The sequence below is a fragment of the Sarcophilus harrisii genome, chromosome 2 (genome assembly GCF_902635505.1).
Source record: "Sarcophilus harrisii chromosome 2, mSarHar1.11, whole genome shotgun sequence".
In the NCBI taxonomy this organism is placed as follows: Eukaryota; Metazoa; Chordata; class Mammalia; order Dasyuromorphia; family Dasyuridae; genus Sarcophilus; species Sarcophilus harrisii.
Window position 1 is genome coordinate 297436150 of NC_045427.1, and position 12005 is coordinate 297448154.

The 12005-nt window shown below is 35.8% G+C and overlaps 1 long non-coding RNA gene across 1 annotated transcript in view; it reads right to left on the bottom strand.

Annotated features, from left to right (window-relative positions):
- Positions 1–852: 852 nt before the first annotated feature.
- The window catches only part of LOC111720368, a 49654-nt gene continuing 38501 nt past the window's right edge, over positions 853–12005 (bottom strand). The window contains exon 4 of the long non-coding RNA XR_004231982.1: positions 853–4278. This is a non-coding gene — a long non-coding RNA (uncharacterized LOC111720368). The remainder of the gene's footprint in view (positions 4279–12005) is intronic.

The window sequence follows — 12005 nt, forward strand, 5'->3', positions numbered from 1 at the left end:
ACCGATAATTATACCTAGAAATTATAGGCACAAGAAAGCATAAACAACTATTGAGAAAAGAAGGGGCTTTATGGGGACAGTGGAAAACTGACTTAGCCTGAAAAGTCGAGAATTCTAAGAGGAAGTGGGGAGAAGGGAAAGTTCAAAGTCACATTTTTCTTCAAATTTACTTCATACATATGGGATGGGTGCTAGACTCCCTTCCCCAAATTAACTAATCAGAAACATCTTCAGGTACAAAAAGAAAGCATTTATTAAGTCCTTGCAGGGAGAGGTCCAAGCACACTTGGGAAGCATCTTAGGTCTCAACATGTGCTCAACCCGACAAGCCAGAAACAGGAAAGCTGGTTAAATAGCAAAAGACCCAAGCCTTTTCATTGGATGTATTTAAAGTAACTATCATTGACCAATGGTGACCAGGATTATCTGCTTCCTTTGGGTCACTTCACTTCCTGTCACTGACTTAGGGTCTTGGCCTTTAGAGACCTCTAGGGCTAGAGATCATGTGACTTTCTACAAGCTGAGCCCAAGTCCTGATCTTCCAACTCTGCACACCTCTAGGAATAGGGACCATGTGACTTAGGCCTAAGATCTAACCTACTCTCATAGACTTTTTGAGAAAGCTTCATCTAGTCCCATTCAATATTATTCTACTTTATGCACATTTTTGTTTCAGTCAAACTTCATCTACTCAGAGTTTCCCGAATTTGAGATTTCATTTCCTTTCTTCACGTGTTTGTACAGGTTGTCCCACTTGCCTGATTGCTTTGGGTCTATATTTTGACCCATAATGACAAAAATACTTATCACAATGCTTTTTTTGTGGTTGCAAAGGATTGGAAGTTGAGGAAGTGCCAAACAATTAGGAAATGGTCGAACAAGCTATGATATGTGAATGTGATATAACACTCTTTATAGTGCTATAAAAAAAGATGAAAAGGATGGTTTCAGAGAAACCCAGGAAAACAACTGATTTATAGTGAAGTGAGTAGAACTAGAACAATTTCAACAATAAAAGTAATACTATAAAGACAAATATCTTTGAAACACTTAGAAATTTTGATCCACATAATGATCAACTGTAATTCTAAAGGCCTCAAGATGAACCATGTTAGCCATCTCCTAATAGAGATAGAAATTGAGACTTTTTTTTTCCAAACATGGCCAAAGCAAAAATTTATTTCATCCGACTATACATGTTTGTAGCAGGGTATTGTTTTTCTTACTTTCTCAATGGTGGGGGTGGAGTTGAAGAAAGGGTGACATTGGAGGGAGAAAATATTGAATTAAAAGTAAAATGTAATTTAAATTTAATATATACATGTGTGTGCACTACATTCTTCATATCCTTTTCACTCAGAGAGCCTACTATTCAGTTTATATCTCCAAATAGGTTAATAACTGCAATAAAAGATTCATATATATATATATATATATATATATATATATTTGCAGCAGCATTATTGATAGTAACTAGAAACATATTACATGTCTGACTGCAGAATGTCTGAAGCATCAAAAAAAAAGTGATGGAATATTACCATGACATTAGAAATGACAAATATAAAGAATTATAGGTGATGGGGGGAACCTTGAAACTGTCCTCTGACTTTGGGGGGGGGAAGCTATAGGTGAACTCTTGAAACTCTCCTTGAAACTTCTCCTGAGGCCCACCTCAGGGAATCAAGATAAAGTGGCTTCATTCTGTTATCTTGGTGGGACTAGCTGCACCCTCTATTGACTAGCTAGCTGCACTCTCTATTGAGCTGAAAATCAGTCCAAGATCACTCCTACTTAGCTTGAACTTAAGTGATCTTATTCAACTGTAAATCTAGGCCTGGGGGCAATGACAATATTGAAGGAATTTTATTCAATTGATTTATTATTAAAACGGGCAATTTTAAACTCATAATTTGCAGAGGCCCAAAGCAGGACTATACCTTATCAGGGAACCTCTCTTTCCTTGCCATAGCTGCCTGGCAGGACCCCTGTCAATTTAAATTTCCTTAAAGAACTGATATGCAAGCAGATAATAAGAAGTACTTACATGCTAATTAAGGAGCAGTGGGAAATGGGAGAGGACAATCACCTGCAACTTTTAGCTATCATTCTATTTGTTATTATAAAGTCTCAAGTCACAAAGTATAGTTTAAGACTATATTCCCATGAGAGCATCTCCACTTGGTTAATTCCTCACAATCCCTTCAGTTTTTATTTCTCCTTTGAAGACTTCTCACACCATTCTTGATATATTTCCTCAACTGGCTTGTTGTTAGTCTCCAATCTCTATTATCCTAACCCTTGAAAGCTATCAGGAAGAACCAGCTGCTTCCAGACCAAAATTACCATGAAGTACTGTGGATGGTTTGGTCTGCTAATGAATCCAGTGCCTTTTGTGGTCTGACAGACCATGGTCTAGAGTCTATTGAGTTTGTTCAGCATACAAATTGGGGTTTGTTACTCCCAACTCCCATCTAGGGTCCATCTATCACCCCAACCACTGGTGTCCCCAGTCATTAGAGTACAAATGTCTATCATAAACAGAAATGCTAAAAGAAACAAACAGATCACAACCAAACACATATTCTCAAGATTCATATATTCATCCAGTGGGAAGTCTCTGGGATGGTTTGAATCCATAGTCCACTCCATGGGAATAGTAACTGGTCCCTTAGTCCAAGTGTGATAAGTCCTTGGTACTCACAATGATATCTAGCACCAGCAAGACTTAGAAAGGTCCCTCCCAAGAGGGAGTGAATTTTTCCTCTTTCCAGGTCTGGATCAGCACCCAGTCCCAGGCTGAAATTTGTGTACAAGAAATCCTAGTGGTGGAGTCTGAGCAATCAGCCCTTTATTCTGAAATATAGTCAAATATTTTACCAGAGAACACACAATTCCTGAGGAATTTGTCTACACTGTGGAATATGAGATCCCAGTTTCCCTCTCCTCTTCCTCTGTGGGCAATGCTTCTTCATATGCCCTTGTAGTCCACAATTGAAACAAATTAATGGAGTCAGTACTAGGCAGCCCACTCCCTTTTCTCTTTCTGAATCTCCTGCTGGCTGGGCTTCAGGGCAAAATGCTCTCCTTCCTCTGCCTCTACCAGGTTTCCCTTGATTTTTCATTACAGACTTAGCAACTGTTTGCAGTATCTGAAGCATTACTTTAATCTGCTCTTTCTGTTGTTTGAGGGACTGTAGTATACTTTTTCTTTCTTCTCAGTCTCTCTGGCTACATATATCTTCAGGACCATTTCTAATAATTCATCTAAGAGCTTGGTCAGCCACCCCTCTTGCTTCTGGAGCTTTTTGGTGACGAAATATGCCCAAAGTAGATTTTTCCCCATAGCATCATTTTCTCCTAACCCTAAATACTTCCCTAATACATTCCTTGAGTCTATTTAAAAAGGTTGAGGGGGGTCTCTTCTTTTTCTTGCTTAATTTCTATTATTCATATTTTGACTTTAATTTCCAATACCTTGAATAATCATCTGTCTTAGATCCCTCATACTTTCTTTGTGAACTGGATTGTTATAATTTCCCAATTGGGATCTTGAAGGAGGAATTTTTATCCTCCCCTGGGTCCTCCTTATGCAACCGGATAGGCATTATCCCAGGTCCTCATTGCATCTCTCCTAATCTGCCCCTGCTCTTCTCCAGTGAAGAGGATCCCTAAAATTGACATCAATTCCAGCCAGGTGTAGATGTTAGGACCCAGAAATTGGTCAAACTGTTCTGCTAATCCAGATGGATCTTCTATAAGGACTTTCATCTCTTTTTTTTAAGTTTTTCATCTCCATGCTGTACAAGGGAGCATTTACAAAGGCAATTCCTTTCTGGAAGAATGGGACCTCTTTAACTAGGAACAAGCTAGTCTTTGTGGGGAGTGGAAGGTTTTCTTGTTGCTTAAGTTCCCACTGAAGAGGGCCAGGAGGAGAGGAAATAGTTAATGGTTTTAAGTTCCCTTCTTTGACTCCTCCCTGGGATGGAATCAAGGAGAGAATTCTGGGAGTCCTGGAGCAGAAGCCTTAGGAGCGGTAGTCAGATGGGGGATATAGGGAGTAGGCAATGTGAAGAAGAGGTCCCAAGGATAGAATTTCTCTGGCTCCTCTCTCTCCTCCTTCAAAACAGATAGTCCCACAGTCAGCAACCACAAGGTAGCATATTTACTCTCCTCAGAATTAACAGGCTTCTTTGAATTTACATACTGATTCCATTTTTGGCATACTCAAACCTTGTCAGTGCTTTGGCCAGAAGATGTTTCCTCCAAGTGGGGCACCTGCCCAAACAAAACAACAACAGTGTTTAATAATTTTCTTTTTTTCCTTCTCTGTACATTTTGATATTTTCTCCCGGTTTGTGAGCCTTTTATTTAGAGGGCTATCATCAGTATACTATACAGGTTCTTAGAGCTAGCTACTTTAGATTGTTCCTTTTCCCATGATTCACAATATCTTGTCCCCTCTAATGAAAGACTCACCTGATTTTACCAAAGGAAAATAAGAAAATCTTATGGCCTGAACCATCTAGGATTTCCTCAATATCAAAGAGAAATGGGAGCCTTTTAATTGCCTAGATTCCCCCAATCCCAACCTCACTAACCCAGATACTAAATCAGTTTTTAAACAGTCTCTCCAACCCTTACCAGTTTTTGGCTTTACCTGGATTACATGACTGACTATAAACTTTTCTCGGCTGGCTTATCTCTGGGACCAAATTAATCCTCTATTTTTGCTGGTCCACTTCCATTTTTGCTTTCTCCCAGTGTCTCGCTTCTGGGTTTTACCTGATCAGAGCTGGAGTTGCTGAACCAAATCCAAGGACCACCAGAGAATTCTCTGGAAAGTACCTGCCCAAGGATTCTGTACAGGAGCCCCCCCTCACGAATAGGAAATATCCTGGACATGCCCTCTAACTGGGTAAACAGTATCATCCATAAAAATAGAGACTCTTGGCGTAAGAAAAAGCAAAAGGATTTGATAAAGGGCATTTCCCATCTGACATAGTGTTTTTCAGTAGAAGTGCAAAACATAAACTGCAAAACACAAGATTAAATAGGTCCCTGAACACAGACACCCCCAAAGCCCTCACCCCAGGCTAGCCTTTTTCCTTTGGGAGAGTCCAGGCTGACATTCTAATCATGAAAATCTAACTTAGAAACAAAAGAATACAAGTCAATAATAATAAACTCTTAATTTAAGTTTCCCTAAAGAACTGATATACAAGCAGATATAATTCAAAGATATCATCACCTTTAAAAGAAGTACTTAAATACTAATTAAGGAATAGTGGAAAATAGGAGGGGACAATCACCTGCAACTTTTAGCTATACCTCTATTTGTAATTATAAAGTATCAAGTCATAAAGTATAGTTTAAAGCTATGTTCCCATGAAGAGCATTTTCACTCACTTAATTCCTCACAATACCAAAATATGAACATTAAAGTATAACTCTTCAGGTGGTTATGTTAACTGTTTTCCTGGAATGGTTTTGTGGGTATGTCTCAAACATACCTGTTGTGTTTAGATTATCAATAAAAAGATTGAATTTTAACAAAAAGAATAAGAAAAGAGCATTTTGGGCGAGAGGAACAATATGAGTAAAGGCAAGAATATAGCTATAAACATGCAAAATATGTATGTATACAAATATATTCAGTTAGTGATACAGAATAAGTTAAAAGAATAATGACACTACACACCTGTCAGATTGGCTAAGATGACAGGAAAAAATAATGATAATTGTTGGAGGGGATGTGGGAAAACTGGGACATTGATTCATTGTTGGTGGAGTTGTGAACGAATCCAACCATTTTGGAGAGTAGTTTGGAAACTATGCTCAAAAAGTTATCAAACTGTGCATACCCTTTGATCCAGCAGTGTTACTACTGGGATTATATCCCAAAGAGATTATAAAGAAGGGAAAGGGACCTGTATGTGCACGAATGTTTGTGGCAGCCCTTTTTGTAGTGGCTAGAAACTGGAAACTGAATGGATGTCCATCAGTTGGAGAATGGCTGAATAAATTGTGGTATATGAATATTATGGAATATTACTGTTCTGTAAGAAATGACCAACAGGATGATTTCAGAAAGGCCTGGAGAGACTTACACGAACTGATGCTGAGTGAAATGAGCAGGACCAGGAGATCATTATATACTTCAACAACAATACTATATGATGACCAGTTCTGATGGACCAGGCCATCCTCAGCAACGAGATCAACCAAATCATTTCTAATGGAGCAGTAATGAACTGAACTAGCTATGCCCAGAAAAAGAACTCTGGGAGATGACTAAAAACCATTACATTGAATTCCCAATCCCTATATTTATGCACACCTGCATTTTTGATTTCCTTCACAAGCTAATTGTACAATATTTCAGAGTCTGATTCTTTTTGTACAGCAAAATAATGTTTTGGTCATGTATACTTATTGTGTATCTAAGTTATATTTTAATATATTTAACATCTACTGGTCATCCTGCCATTTAGGGGAGGGGGTGGGGGGGGTAAGAGGTGAAAAATTGGAACAAGAGGTTTGGCAATTGTTAATGCTGTAAAGTTACCCATGTATATATCCTGTAAATTAAAGGCTATTAAATAAAAAAAAAAAAAAAAAAAAAAAAAAAGAATAATGACATATATAATGTACTATATATATATGCATATATATGTGTATACACATACATAAATGTTTTCTCAATGGGAAGAGTGATATGAAGGAATACAGATCTGGAAGCAAAATGGAATTTTTAAGTGTTTTTAAAAGAAAATATACTAAATTGTTCATATACCCTTTTCACCCCAAGATTCTATTACTCAATTTACACTTCAAAATAGTTTAGGATTGCAATAAAAGACTTACATAAATAAAATATCCACAGCAACATTACTGATGATAAATGGAAGCTAGAAATATATTGTGTGCCCAGTGACAAGGGAATGTCTGAACCAAATGTCATATATAAATGTAATAGAATGTGTATGCATACATATTTGTACATATATATATATACATATGTATGCATATGCATACATATGTGTATATGCATTCTTAAGATGATTATGGAGAATAGAATTTAATTAGCAACCTAAAATAGTTAATGTTGTTTCCAGAATTAAGGAATTGACAGTAGTAGTAATAGTTGGAGCTGACTCCACTGTCTGTTTTCAAGATGCTATATAATAAATAATTATTGGTTTGATTGTTTGTCATACCAATAATAAATTGTATAACCAGTTGCCTTGATATTTATTTAAGCCTAAGAGATGAGAGGATTTAAGAGAGAGAAAAATAAGTGAAAGCTTATATAAAAAGTGGTTTCTCCACTTAATTATATTTAAAGAACTGGGGTAAACCTGAGAGCCAAATGATTAATGAGAGCTATTGCAGTTTTAAATAATTTATGAGAAAATAACCATGCCACTTAATTTCAGAACAAGAGAAGAGAAAGAGTCAATAATAGACAGAGGGGATAGTAGACAGCTCCACCAAAGCTACATATGGGGTTGGGGATGGGATGGAGTGGGAAGGGGGTGTTGTTACATTGGGAGATAATGGATAAAGTTAACTAAAGTAATTGAATACTGGAAAAAGAAAGATAGGGACCAGCTTTTATAGATCATTGAATGCCAGTCAAGAAGTTTGAAGTTTAATTTATAAAAACCTGGGAATCTTTGTTAAAGTCAATAACCAAACTTTACTGTTTGCCATGTGTGAGACATGAATCATGATTCTGTACAAGATAGAATTTGAAAAGGGCACAAGAAAGTTACAAAGTAATATGGGAAGTTCAAAAGGGAGGGAAAATCACTTTTTACAGAAGGCTATCAAACTGTGGATACTTTTTACTCTGGCAGTGTCTCTACTGGGCCTGTATTCCAAAGAGTTCTTAAAAAAAGGAACAGGATCCACATGTGCAAAAATATTTGTGGCAGTCCTCTTTGTAGTGGCAAGGAACTGGAAACAGGTGGATGCCCAGTTGGGGCAATGGCTGAATGATGTGACCAGCACAACACAAATGGGCTAGTGCAATTGAAAATAAAGAGATGGGGCTGCTGATAATTCAACAGAGCCATTTATTGAGAAAAAGCATGTTGTTTATATATCTTAAAACCATGTTACTATGAAAGGCATTGTTCTGTAACCAACACTGGTTTCTATTTTCTATGATCTAACTCTCTGAAGCATATTGCTAGTTTCTAGGGACTCAATCTTATTTAAAGTTCACAATGCCCCAGTAATTGTATCAGGATCTTATGTTTTCTTATGATTTCAAGCTTAAATGCACCCTTGATTAATTTTAGGAGGAGGGAAATATCCCAATTAACAAAGTTTCTAGCTTCCTGGGAGTTCTCTGCAGCTGAATAAGTTATGGTCTATGGATGTTATGAAATATTATTATTCTATAAGAAATGATCAGCAGGATGATTTCAGAAAAGCCTGGAAAGACTTGCATGAACTGATGCTAAGTGAAATGAGCAGAACCAAGAGATATATTGTACATAACAACAAGATTATGTGATGATCAATAGTGTTGGACTTTACTCTTCCCAACAATGAAGTGATTCAAGGCAATTCCAATAGACTTGTGATGAAAAGTGTCATCTGCATCCAGAGAGAGAACTGTGGAGACTGAATGTGGTTAAAGAATAGTATCTTTTACCTTTGTTGAGTTCATTTGTTTGCTTGTTTTTTTTTTTTTTTTCTTTCTCATGTTTTCCCCTTTTGATCTGTTTGTGTGTGTGTGTGTGTGTGTGCAGCATGATGAAAATGGAAATATGTTTAAAAGAATTGCATATGTTTAATCTATACTGATAGCTTACTGTCTTGAGGAAGAGATAGAGGGAAGGAGAGGGCAATAAATTTGAAACACAAGGTTTTACAAAGGTAATTTTAAAAATTTGCATATATTTGGGAAAACAAAATACCATATAAATAAATAAATATAATGTAAACCCATTTTTTAAAAAAGTAAGAAAGATCAATCTTATTTCAATAGATAGTAGGGGAGGGAGTATATCACAGAAAGAAAATGTAAGCAGAGACACAAAAATGTAGAAAAGTTCTAGGAACTTAAAATATTCTTGTTTGGCTAGAGAAGATAGTATATAATACATAATCTGATCTATACATTAGGAATTTATTCAGTAAATTTGGAAAAATAAATTTGAGAATAGGCCATGGAGAAAATTGTCTTTAATTTAATTTTTAAGATGAACCTCTAGCAGGGTAGTAATAAAATCACAGCTGTGTATTACTTTTCCAGTGATGTATAGGATAGATTAGATGGGGGAGAAACTGGAAACAGAGAAACCAGTTAGGATACCTATGGAAAGAATTTTGGATTTGTCATAATACTTTTAGGCCTAACTCTGTGACTTGTCATCTCTTAGATCTTGGACTAATCATTGAGCTTCCACTAGCGTCAGGTGTCTCATCGATAAAGGAATAGTGGGGAAGGTGAGAGGAAACTTATTTTCCTGGATGGTACGTTTTGAAGAAACAAAAGAGCTCTTGAAAAGGACACTAAAGGTACGATTAAATAGAATGTAGGAAGGTAGGGAGAAAGGAACAGAAAATCCATTCAGAGAAATAATGAAAAGTTTGGTTAGTTCGAAAGTTGTGGTTTAATTTGATGGGTGAGATTAATTTTTTTTAAACCTGAAATGGGAACTCAGAATTATAATTATAGACTTAGAAAAAATCCAAGTGATCTTGTAATCTAATTCTCTCTTTAGAAAGAAAGTGATTGGTTGAGGAACACACAACTAATAAATGTAAAAACTAGACCTCTTGACTCCAGTCTAATAAGTTTTCTACTCCACCACAAATAAACATATTTCTTTCAAGAACTCTCACTTAACAAAAGCCCTAAATATACTTTAGAGTAGGAGTTCTTAACCTGGGGCCCTTGAATTTAGAGAGACAAAGACAGAGAACTATTGTTCAATATAATTGTATTCCTTTGTAACCCTGTTATTTTATGCATTTTTAAAAAAGTATTGTGAGAAAGGTCTCTATTGACTTTACTAGGTAGCTGGAGGGGTCTATTATTAATTATTGGCTTTTTCAGTTGTATAGTTGCCCCCATCCACATAGATAATTTGGGAAGTGAACTGACACCATTCAACATTCTGCCTTTTTTCTTTAATAGGTCATTTTAAATTTTTCAATAAACGAGGGTTAAAGATTAATATGTCTTTTTATAGCTCCTGGAAAAATAAAGCCCTTGGTACATAATACAGTTACCATATATAATGCTCTTTTAGTTTTGTAAAGTGCCATAACATTTTCTATTTTTTTTCTTTCTTTTTTTTTTATTCTCACAACAACCCTGCAAGATAGGTCTTATTGTTATCCCCATTTTACAGATAAAGAAAACTGGCAAAGGATAAGGGACTTGTCCAGAGTCACACAGCTTGGGTCTAAGTTCCAATTTGAACTTAAGTCTTAGTGACTCTAAATTCACCACTCTTAGCCATTTTGCCACCTAGTTGTGTAATCCAGCAAAATAAATTCTCACATCCAAAAATATAAATCTGTCTTCAAATTACAGTTCATCACCTCTTGTTTAGGTGGCAAGTGGTTTGTTTCATCATTATTCTTTTGTTTATTGAACAATGGCTAACTTTTATATATTTTTGATTTATCATGTGCTGATCAAAGTAAATTTTTAAATTAATTTTAAAAAAGTATCTCATAAATATTATTGTTCTATAAGAAATGACCAACAGGATGGTTTCAGAGAGGCCCGGAGAGACTCACATGAACTGATACTAAATGAAATGAGCAGAACCAGGAGATTGTTATAGATGACAACAACAAAATTACATGTTTTGATGGATATTGCTCTCTTCAACAATGAGATGATTCAGATCAAGTCTAATTGTTTGTGATTAAGAGAGCCATCTACATCCAGAAAGAGGACAGTGGGAACTGAGTTTGTTCACAACAGCATTTTCACTCTTTTTGTTGTTTGCTTGCATTTTATTTTGCTTCTCATTTTTTTCTGGTTTCATTCGATTTTTCTTGTGCAGCAAGATAATTGTATAAATATGTATACATGTATTGGATTTAACATATATTGCCACCATGTTTAACATATATTGGACTACTTGCCATTTAGGGGAGAGTGTGTGAAGAAAGGGGGGGGGAAATTGGAACACAAAGTTTTGCAAGGGCTAATATTGAATAATTGTCCACACATATGTTTTGAAAAAAAAAAGCTTTAATAAAGGGGAAAAAAAATCTCCATAATTGTCCCCTCCCATTATTATGGATCTCTGGTAGGTGAGAAATAATGGGAAGGGACAATTATGGAGATATTTTAAAAAATTAATAAAAAGTTATTTAAAAAATTTTTCCATTTCCTCATTTCTTATAGCACAATAATATCCTATTATATTCATATAAAACCATTTATTTAGCCATTCCCCAATAGGTTATCTACTTATTTCTAATTTTGGGCTATCAGAAAAAAAGCTGCTATAAATAATTCTGTAAGTATAAGTCCTTTTTTTTTTTTCCATTTCTTGAATTTTTTGAGGGCATTGGCTTAGTTGTGTTATAGTTGAATCAAAGAGTATGCAGAGTCTGGTAACATTCTGGGCATAGTTCCAAATTGGTTTCCAGAATAGATGGACTGATTCATAGCTCCACCAGCAACATACTAGTATACTTGTTTTTCAGACTCAATGTGTTTTCACTAACTCCCCTTGCAAACACATGGTCTGCAAACCTCAAAGCTTCATTCAAAGAACGAAGAGGTTTGTTTACAGAACAATACCTGTATTCATTTCCTGGCTCTTCTGATACCTTAGGTAGCACCATGAGGCTTGCAATTATTCAGCATATGGCCTTGATCCTCTTTTTTTGAATTTGCAGGAATATAACTACACCTTCAATTTTCTCACCTTCCAGTAGGTGGTGCCTGACATCTTTTGATATATTCAACCTACAATGTACCAATTAAAGTTAAATCCTCTATATATATATGGGAT